Source organism: Suricata suricatta, chromosome 4, assembly GCF_006229205.1.
Source record: "Suricata suricatta isolate VVHF042 chromosome 4, meerkat_22Aug2017_6uvM2_HiC, whole genome shotgun sequence".
Taxonomy (NCBI): Eukaryota; Metazoa; Chordata; class Mammalia; order Carnivora; family Herpestidae; genus Suricata; species Suricata suricatta.
Genome location: NC_043703.1, coordinates 47,975,131 through 47,986,461, shown reverse-complemented (window position 1 = coordinate 47,986,461; position 11,331 = coordinate 47,975,131). Strand labels below are relative to the sequence as shown.

At 34.3% G+C, this 11,331-nt stretch overlaps 1 non-coding gene across 1 annotated transcript; it reads left to right on the top strand.

The window, feature by feature from the left end:
* Positions 1–1,359: 1,359 nt before the first annotated feature.
* Positions 1,360–1,466, top strand: LOC115290921. Its single transcript, XR_003908302.1, has one exon. It is a non-coding gene; the product is annotated as a U6 spliceosomal RNA (small nuclear RNA).
* Positions 1,467–11,331: the final 9,865 nt, after the last annotated feature.

The following is an 11,331-nucleotide window of genomic DNA, read 5'->3' as shown; positions in this document are numbered from 1 at the left end:
ATTGAAAGGAGGCTGGTCCCTCTTGGATATCGGATAACCATGCAGCCTGAGTTTTCCTTGTCTGATCCATTTATTTATAAAGTTGGACATATGCAGCAACAATCTATCATCAAGTAGAAATAGTATATAAAAAATGGGTTTCGGCAAGGCTTGAATATACAAATAAGTTGCATAAGCAAATGTCTCAGTCTTCTTTTGAAACTGATTTCTTCTTCATTGCCTCCTTTCCATCAGCCCACACCCATTGCCTGCTAATATTGAGTACTGAATCTTAATCACACATAGTTCACATTAAGTATCTGGGATTCACTCTACACTGACACTGTCCAATATTGATCTTTCTAATATGGTAGCACTAACCATATGACTGTTGAACAGTGCTACTGAGGAACTGAACTTTGAAATTTTCTTAACATTAACTAACATAAATTTAAATGTGTATGGTCACGTGAGGCTAGAGGACATGTTACTGGACAGTGTAGTTTGAGACAAATGTTGTTTTATTTGCTAGAAACATAAAATGGACAGAAATACCTGTGATTTCTTTAATATCTTCAAATCAGCCCTCTCCTTGTTACACTGATGGTTACTTTTTTTAATTCAGTTTTTTCACCTGTATTGTTTCACCATCTTCCTGTATGTTCCCCTGTCATCATACTCCATCCTAGAGACCATAAGGTATTTGTAAAACATAAAAAACTTAGTTTGTCACTTCTGTGTTTACACTTAGCTCCCTAAAGCTATCAGTATTTTGGCCCCTGATTTGCTCTCTAGCCTTAGACTCCTGCCATATCATCAAAAATTTACCCAATTCAGGAGCACATATCAGTGCTACTAAAATTCTTTTAAGAAATTATACACTTTTATGTCTTCGTGATTTTGTACATTCTAATTGCTTTCTGGAATGATTCTTCAACATTTTTACTGATGTTTTTCTAATTCTTCCTTTAAGACTAAGCTTATTTATCACCTGGTGATCTTTAACTGTCCCGAATTCCCCAAGGAAATCTAAGTTAAGGCTCTCCCTTGACTGTCTATGTATCATACAGTTTTACTATCCCAGTAATAACTCATGAATTGACAATTGACTGTGGTGATAAGTAAGAGCTTAGTAGTCTAGGAACTCACAATATATGTGTCTTCTTCCAAGTCGAGTACTCACTAAGAGAGAACACCTGAAAAATGACAAGAATTGCCAGAAATTAAGAGTTATCTAATATGATGATATCTGATGGTTTAAATATATTGATAATTTTGAAATACATAGGTTGTCCATGAACTTAGTTCAAATAAACTCAACATTTTTCCTCACTTCCGTTCAGTATTAAATAATTTTATATTGAAAAATCTCTCCACCCAGTGCTCACTTTGACAGCACATCTCCTAAAATTCGAAAGATACAGAGAAGATTAGCATGGCCCTGGTGCAAGGATGACCTGCAAATTCATAACAAATCTCCCAATCTAGATTTCAATTCACAGTATACTCAAAAGTATGTAGTTGAAGGACAAGAATATTCTTAACTTTTATGTGTTTGTAAACATCCCATGTAACCGAACATGGTGGAAGTATTCATTATTGTTTGTTGAAAACATTCTTGCGAGGAGATGACATCACATGGGATGACCAGACAATCCAGAAAATGGTTTCTGTGAGACTTTGCTTTGAAATAAAGTCTTGATAACTTGTTACATTTCTCTTAGTAGGGATTTTCTTTCAATATAAAAATTCTGATTTTCGTGGGGCACCTGGGTGGCTAAGTTAAGCATCCAACTCTTGATTTTAGCGCAGGTCATGATGTCACAATTCATGAGTTCAAGCCCTGCATCAGACCCTGTGCTGACAGCAGAGTCTGATTGGGATAACCTCTCTCCCCTCCCTCTGCTCCTTCCCTGCTCATGATCTCTTTGTCTCTCAAAACAAACAGACAGACAGACAAACAAACTTAAGAAAAATTCTGATTTTCTTAGTGTTTCCTGAATACTAGAACTTACACACTGGTCTGTAAAGCAGTAATGCCCCCTTCAGCCTGTGATATATAATTTGCTCTGTGAATCAGCTTAGTCACTTACTGTCATTGAATATCCACCAACAAATTATTCCTGTCTGTTATTATAGTGAGGTGATTGGTCTAAAAATTTATAAATGTATTATGTACACCCATTTCTTCACCTGATACACTCATTGAGAATCTCATCCTTGATGAACTTTCCATGCATGCTTGTTTTGCTTGTAGTTTCCTTGTTATCTCAGTGTCTTGAGTCCTAAAAAAATGCATAATGGGAATAATTATTCTTAAGCTTATGTGCCCTTTATTTCACAGTGCATTAAAAGACCCAGTCTATAAAAGAGTGACTTCCTTTTTATATGAAATAACTACCAATTCAAGGTGTTTATTGGTGGCAGCATGGTCCATTAACGCAATCCCCTAAGTCTTGAATTGCTGTGATGAACAGATTCTGTTACGGAAGAACATCCCAGGCAATAAAAATATAATCTCTTTTCAGAGTCATTACCCTCAGCAATTAACACTTTTAAAAGTAGAAAACTCATATTTTCAAGTTTTTTCACTAGGTGATCAGATTTTTAAAAAAATAGGGTGATGGTTGGATATTTTACTCTTACCAATTAGTCCCTAAACTGATAAGCATTATGAAGTTAGTCTAAGCTATTGAAGCAATCCTGCTCTTTGAAGAGTAACTCTACTAAAACATATATTTTCAAGCATACATAGGACATTCATAAACATTGACCTTGATGCTAAACTATGAAAATGAGTTGAACAAATATCAAATAATTGTTGTTATTGTAGCCATACTCTAATTATGTAAGCATTTACATAAATAAATAAGTAAGCAAACAACCCTTACTTAGTCATCAGTATATCAGCTCAACAGTATTTTTAGCATTCAGCCAAATATTACAAGTTACAAAGAAAGATAAGAAAAAAACAGAGTCTGAAGAGACAAAGCAAATCTCAAAATTGGACTCAGATGTGATACTGATGTTAGAAAAATCAGACAAGTTTGAAATAACTATGATTAATACTTTAGAGGTTCTAATGGAAAAGGTAGACAAAATGGAAGTTAACAAAAAGAATTTTAAAACGATAGACACCAGAAATACAGTGAAAGAAATAAAGAATGCTTTTGATGTGCTTATCTGTACTGGGGACAGTCCTGAGGAATTTGTCTGTGGTTTTGAAGATAGGTAAACAAAAAACAAAAATTATAGTTTTTACACTCAAAACTTTGAGATAAGATGACAAATCTTTGGCATTTTCAGGTCTCTTTGATATCTCACTCATAATGTCAATAGCAATTCTAATAAGAAATCACAAATATATTTTCTTGTTGGTATATCTTATTCTTTTAAATGAAATGAAGTACAATTTCTTCCAGGATATGAATGTTTGAAAAAGGTAGTTGCCCTGAAGCTCAATTAAATCTGCATTATTGTCAACCTGGGCAATAAACAGAGGAATATCTAGTTTACTGGAAGTGGGTTTCTTGGCTATAAATAATCATTAGAATGCATTTTCATCGAAACTTCATTAGGGTCTTTTCATAATTATGGCTACAGTTTATTACCATCCATTCCAATTATGTGGCTTGACATACAGTCAGATAGATTTTATATTGTCTCTTATTTTAACTCTCAACAAATATGAAAAATATATTTTATATTTTCATTTTGCAGAAGAGTACTACAGATCAGTATGACCTAGGTGAAAGTGGCTGGACCAGGATTTGATAGTTGTCTGAGAGTTTGAGAACTATTTCCCTAACAATCCTCTCAGGAAGGCAACAAAATGAAAGTAGTCTAAGCGATAAACTACATTATGTTAATTTTATCATTGTTTTTGTCAAAGTTCTAGTTAAGGCATTTTAACAAATGAATTGGCTTTGTGTCTGTTATGTTTAATCAGCTCACACAGATTTGGTTAAAATTAGAATGAGCTAATAGTATTCTATTTCATTAGAAAAGAGTATATCATAATGGGAAGGGGATCATGAGGGAAGATTTTTAAGAAAAGTGTGCAACAGATAATTGGTTGTTACAAAGTTAGAAAATAAGTGGGACATCTCTAAAGACAGTAGTTCAAATATTAGAAGGAGTCACTTTAATGATACAGTGAAGGGCATCATTTAACCATTTAACGTATACTAGTAGAAAAAATTTTAACTCTCTAAAATATCTCGAAATTCAAGTTAATTAGGCATTTGTTTATGTTTTTTATAATTCACCTATAAAATGATGGTCTTGCATTTTGTGAAAAGTGTGGCTTTTGGAATTGAATCTATGCACAATTCCCAACACTTTCACTTATTGTTTAGCTCTGTGGTATTAGGCTACTTATTTAAACATTTTAAAAATGGGCATGATATCCTGAGGCAAGGAAAACAAAAGTAAAAATAAATTTTTGAGACTACATCAAAATAAAAAGCTTTTACAGAGTAAATGAAACTGTCAACAAAACAAGAAGCCAATCTACTGAATGGGAGATGATATTTGCAAATTATAAATCTGATAAGGGGTTAGTATCCGAAATATATAAATAACTATACAACCCAACACCAGCAAATCAACAATCAGATTAAAATTAGTCCGAGGGCCTGAATAGACATTTTCCTAAAGAAGATATGCAGATTGCCAATAGACACATGGAAAGATGTTTAACATTACTAATTATCAGGGAGCTGCAAATCAAAACCATGGTGAGATATCACCTTACATCTCTGTAAGAATGGCTAGAAGCAAAAAGACAAGAAATAACAAGTGTTGGTGAAGATGTAGAGAAAGAGGAGCCCTCTTGTACTACTGGTGGGAATATAAATTGATATACCCACTGTGACAAACAGTATGGAGTTTCCTCAAAAATTGAAAACAGAAATAGCCTATGATCTAATTTCACTACTGGGTATTTACTCAAAGCAAACAAAAATACCAGTTCCACAAGATATCTGCACCCTGTTTGTGCTTGTTGCAGCATTATTGACAATAGCCAAGATATGAGAGGAACCTAAGTGTCCATGGATGGGCAAATGGATGGACTAGAGAGTGTTGTGCTAAGTGAAACTAGACTAAAAAAGTCAAATATATGATTTCACTCATTTGTGGAATCTAAAACCAAACAAAGGAGTAAACAAAATGCAGAATCAGGCCTATACATAACAGGGAACAAATTGATGATTGCCGGGGGGAAGGAGTCAGAGGGATGGGCAAGATGGGTGTAGGGGAGTGGAAGATACAGGCTTGTAGTTATGGAGTGACTAAGTCATGGGACTAAAGGTACAGCATGAGGAATACAGTCATGAATTGTAATAGCACATGATAATAGATGGTGCCTGCACCTGGTCACACAGCATAACACACAGAGGTGTTGAGTCCCCACTTTGTACACCTTAACCTTGTGTACCATTGTATGTCAACTGTACTCAAATAAGAACATTTTTTTTAATGACATAATATCAACCCCATCCCAACCACTGTAGGTCTGTTGTGAGGTTAAATGGGATGCATGTAAATCACCTAATCCAGACTTATTTCTTCTTAATTAGTGAATTGTTATAACTTTATGGCTGAAGGAAAATTGTATGGTGGACTCATAAGTTTTTATGACCAGGGACTTTATATTTTAAATATTCATTTATTTGTTTTTGAGAGAGAGAGAGAGAGAGATCACAAGTGGAGGACGGGCAGAGAGAGGGAGACAAAATCCAATGTAGGACCAACCTTGTCAGTGCAGAGCCCGACATGGGGCTCGACCTCACAAACCGTGAGATCATGACCTGAGCCTTAACCATGAGTCAGGTGCTTAAGCAACTGAGCTACCTAGGCACCCAAAAAACAAATAGAAGTTAATGGGGCACCTGGGTGGCTCAGTCGGTTAAGTGTCCAGCTTAGGCTCAGGTCATGATCTCATGGTTCCTGGGTTTGAGCCCCACGTCAGTCTCTCTGCTGACAGTTAGCTCAGAGCCTGGAGCCTGCTTCAGATTCTGTGTTCTCCTCTCTCTCTCTGACCCTCCCCTGCTCGTGCTGTCCCTCTCTGTCTCTCAAAAATAAATTAAAAACATAAAAAAATTTAAAACAAAAACAAATAGAAGTTATTATCTCCAAAGTAAGTCATCAGACCCGTACATAAATTTTAATATATCTGGCAAGGCAAATGTACTGATCATTATTAATTTATTGGATTTATTCATATAATTTAAGAAAAAAAATCTTATTCTGTTCTACAAAGAGCAAACATATACTATTTTTCTTTAAAGTATGGGGGATAGTCTAAGAATTAAACTCCCCACAAGAAGTATATATATATTTTTAATTACATTTATAACACATATGCATACATATTATATGTATTGATTTCCTGAAATTCGAGTCCATGTGTAATGAAATACACAGAGTAGACTGCATGGTGATGTTTGAGGTGAGTGCTATCACTTTAAATATCTATTTTGAAACTATATATCAAACGTACTTTAGGTTGACTTTTTTATAATTACTAATTATTACTCTAATCCACCTATAATTACTATAATTACCTTATTCATAATTAGGGCACCAAAGGCCCAATTAAGGTCCCAATTAAAGGCTCAGACTGTATGGCTCCTAATATTTGAACTGAGACAGAAGGAAGTGGTTAAGTGGAGCAATCTCAAAATGGCTGCTGAGACTACCAGGGCTCCTTCCTTCAGGTTACAGCGATGAAAGATCCGAACAGATTTGACAGTAGTTCACGTAGAAACACAGTGCCAGCATACTTACCACCTTTGTATTACTGCATAGATTTTTTAAAATTAACTATCTCCTGTTTCCCCTTTGTCCTGTTCTATTAATTGGAAAATATTTAACAGAGTGATATTTACTGATTTTGATTTCTAACACATTTTTAGATTTACTGGCCTTTTTAATTCTTTTATTTTTTTTTCAATCATACCTTTAGTGTCTTATTGCTGTTGCTGATACTGTTATTATATTATTATTATTATTGTCATTATCATCATCATCCATACCAAATTTGATTCATTAAAGAAGTTAGAACCCCAAATAACAGAATCCATTTACCTTAGTTTTACTGTTTTTGTAAATTTACCTCATGCATTACATATATTTTCTGTTATGTACTAGATAACAAGGGGAAGATTTAAAAAATATTAGCCCTCCAAAATTCTTTCTTTGCCTGTTCTTAGTAGTCCTCAGCAACAAATTTAAAATGAAGAATGAATGTGGGGCTCCTGGATGGCTCATTCGGTTAAGCATCGGACATTAGCTCAGGTCATGATCTCACAGTCCGTGAGTTTGAGCTTCACGTCCGGCTCTGTGCTGACAACTCACAGCCTGGAGCTGCTTCATTTCTGTGTCTCCCTCTCTTTCTGCCCTTCCCATGCTCATGCTCTGTCTGTCTCTATCTCTCAAAAATAAATAAGTGTTTAAAAAATTTTAAAAATGAAGAATGAATATAAAATAGGTGTATACCACACCACAATGCCTTATTGGAAGCTGTTGCCAGTGGCCTTATTTTCAGAAACACCTAAAACTCAACAGCATCAAACTGTAGAAGACACATATTGCATAGCCCAGGATGTGATGATGAAGACAGATCCATATCACCACTGACTTTTAAAAGCTGTATGAAAACTCATTTTGTGAATAAGGAATGTCATAAAACCGAGCACAAATAGGCCACTAATCAAATACCTATATCTTTTCAAAGAATCCAAATATAATATATTGAATCAAACTAGATTTCATTTCATCACCCTAAGCAGAAATTACACTTGAGCTTCTTAACAGGATTTTACTTGGATCAAAGTATTCATCTAAAATGAAGATTGATCTGAGCAACTGTGATCTTTGTGCCTTTTCTGATAGTCGTGTTTCAGTCTTATAAGCTAAGAAAATCTATATATAATATATAGAGAGAGCACACACACATACACATACACACATACAAATATAAACAAATATATATGTGTGCGTGTTTGAATTCAAGGCCAGTTAATGCAAAATCAGAGCCATTATTTAAAGAAGCAAGAATAATACAGACAAAAATAATGTGTTCATTATTGCAAATTATAAAATACTATTCATTGTATATTCATTATGTTTAAGCAGCTCATTCAGAAATACCTTCAAAATTTATGTGGCCAAAACATCTTGAAGGCATCTAAGAACTTAGAGTTAATGCATATCTTTAAGATATAAGTTAATTGAAGCACAGGGACATATCCTATTTTATGAAAACATAATGTCATGCACTCTTACTTGGAAACTGAGTTAATTGCCCAAGGAGGACTAACATTTTAAAGGTAGATTGTGAAAACTACATCGTATAAGTTTGAAAGTGAGTTTTGAATACACAGTCACCTTGAACTTAAATATTAAAAATATAAAATCGATGCCCATCATTATGTTTTAGCTTGAGGATATAAAATGCATTGATTTAACCATGGATCATTTAAGACCCTTAATTCATTGTAACTAAAGGTACTCTCCTTATTTAAAAGAGAATTTCAAGTGGTATGCAAAAGAATATAATGTTTGAGATCCTAGCTACTGAACTCTGACTCCCTTGTTTGAAGCTGCTTAAAGATTATGAGATAGTAGAAAGCCACTTAATCACTGTCCTACAAATTCTGCAAATAAGAATATAATTAGTACCCAATTCATTCATGCTTTATGGATTAAATGGTCTACACTTAGAACTGCCTTCTATGCAGTACATTATATCTAATTACTAATATTATTATTAATCACTTACTATAATTAATATTACATATTGATAAGTCCACTCCAGAGGGATTTGAATATCGATTGCCAAGAAGGTGGTAGATGAAAGAAGAGACGGTTGATCTAATAATAAATGGTGAAACACATGTACACAATAAAACTTGGTATCTAAAACCACGCAGTCACCCTATTCTAAGATTAGGACCGGGGATGGTGGCGCCTGGGAGGCTCAGTCAGTTGAGCATCCAACATCAGCTCAGGTCATGGTCTTGCAGTAATGGTTTTGAGCTCAATGGCAGAGTTTGTGCTGACAGCTCAGAGCCTGGAGCCTGCCTCAAAAATTCTGTGTCTCCCTCTCTCTCTGCCTCTCCTATGCTCACACTCTGTCTCTTTCTGTCTTAAAAATAAACAACAACAAACAAAAATAGGACTAAGAGATATGTATTTTGTGTCAGACAATAACTTTAAGGAAAAATGTGAGCAAAGCACACAAGTGAAAATTTTCTTGAGCATAACTGTTACAAAGTTATAAGTGAAAGAGAGTTAGTGTGCCTAGGTGGCTCAGCCAGTTGAACATCTGACTCAGTTTTGGCTCAGGTCATGATCGTAGGGTCATGGGATTAAGACTCACATTGGGCTTAATGCTGAGTATAGAGACTCCTTGGGATTCTCTTTCTCTCTCTCTCTGCCCCTTTCTCCCTCTTGCTATCTTTTTCTCTAAGAAAGAAAAAAAGGAAGAAGAAGAAGTGAAACCGTTGAATTCTGGGCAAACAAGAATGAGTTATGAGCAGGAATATTAAAAGCACACAACCAAGAATATTTTCAAAGGACTCAGATTGGAGGATTTAAGCTGAAGAATTACATTTCCAGTCTTTATAGGATCTTAGTCAATACAGCTACAAAGTATATGTAATAATATGTTTATATGTGCACATAATATTCTGTATGAATTCCTCAGTATGGTATATTGCAATGAACATTTAACTTATGGTAAAGAAAATATCAGTACAGAATTCAAAAAATGATAATAGCCTGTTTTTTCAACTACATATTTTTTGTTGAGAGTTGTAATAAGCATGTTATAGGAATCTTTCCACTTTTCTGCAAAATCCTGTAAAGAAGTAAATTATCAGAACTATTGAATTATAGACACAATTTACATATAATAAAATTCACTATTTTTAAGTGCATAAGTCACTGATTTGTGAAAAGTATGTATGAGTAAACAACACCACTGTTAATATATATTACCTCTACTAGAAATAAAAGATGAAATTAAAATTTAAAAATACTATAGATAACAGTGTCCAAAACATAAATATTAGCTGATACGTACAATTAAATATGCAGATCTGTATGCTGAAAATTACAAAATAGGGCTAAAAAAACCCCCAAAAGTAGGACTAAATAAATGATATATACCATGCTCATGGATTGGTGGAATCCAAATTGTTATATTCATTTGGTTGAATCTGACAAAGTAATGCCAGTTTGGTCATAAACAAATGAATATTTGAGAAGAAATTATTACTCTGTAGGTGGAATCAGCTCTTGTGCCTACATGGCCCTTCTGATTGTTCAATACTTCAATACTATTTCCCTAGTATTCGTTTTAGCATAATTTTAGCTAATTCTCCTGCGACTGTGTTGTCCAATATTTTAGCCTTCTTGAACAAGTTACTATTTTTTCTCTATGCCCTAGGCACTTCATGGCAAATGTCACTTTCAAGAGCTCATTTAGCTATTCAGGCCACTAATGCAAGTCATTTGTAGTCCGCTGCAGGTCTGAGTGATAACTGCACCTCTTCAAGTGAGTCCCATGTGGTGCCTGGTAGACTACAAGAGCAGACGGCTGCTTTATTATTGGTTCCTGGTGAAATACAAAATTGCTGAGCAAGCTTGTAAAATTCCTTTTTTTTGCAATGGGTCTAAAAGTGTGATTTTTAATAAACTTTTAATCTAATATTAAAATTGATTTTGTGTATGCACCTAGAGAAGAACTGACAAGGTTCCTATTATGTGCAGGAAAAATGTCTAAATGTTACACTCACAGTTTTTTTGTATTGTAGGAAATGCATGAAAAATCCTTAGTGATAGGGGAAAGGCCTCTAGGACCTTAGACGTCAGTTTTAAAAGATAGATTGTTATACCTATAAATTTGTCTCTCCTGGAACTGACATCCAAGGTCCCAGAGTCTTTTTTTCCATTCACTGAAGATTTTTTATGCAATTCCTACAGCACACTGTATTCCATTCTTTGCAAGAAATGTTCAACCATTAATATTACAGAGACAGCAAGACACCTTGTCTACTGCCAAGAAATAAAAGGGAGAAATTAAAAGAGAGGGTAAAATGTACCACACCTATTAACATTTTAATAAGAAACAACAAAGGTTTAATTACAAAGGAAGCTACTGGCTATGTTAATTACAATCAAGTACAAGAACATGCTGTGCATATTTAGAAAAGATAATGCAATGATGTGCAGTGTTATTTTTTGGTAAAATTATTTGAGCTAGTTTTTTTTTAATAATTTCAAAAAAAATAAACAGATGTTTCCTAAGTGGCTTTGTGATAAGAATCTTTGAAGTTCAAA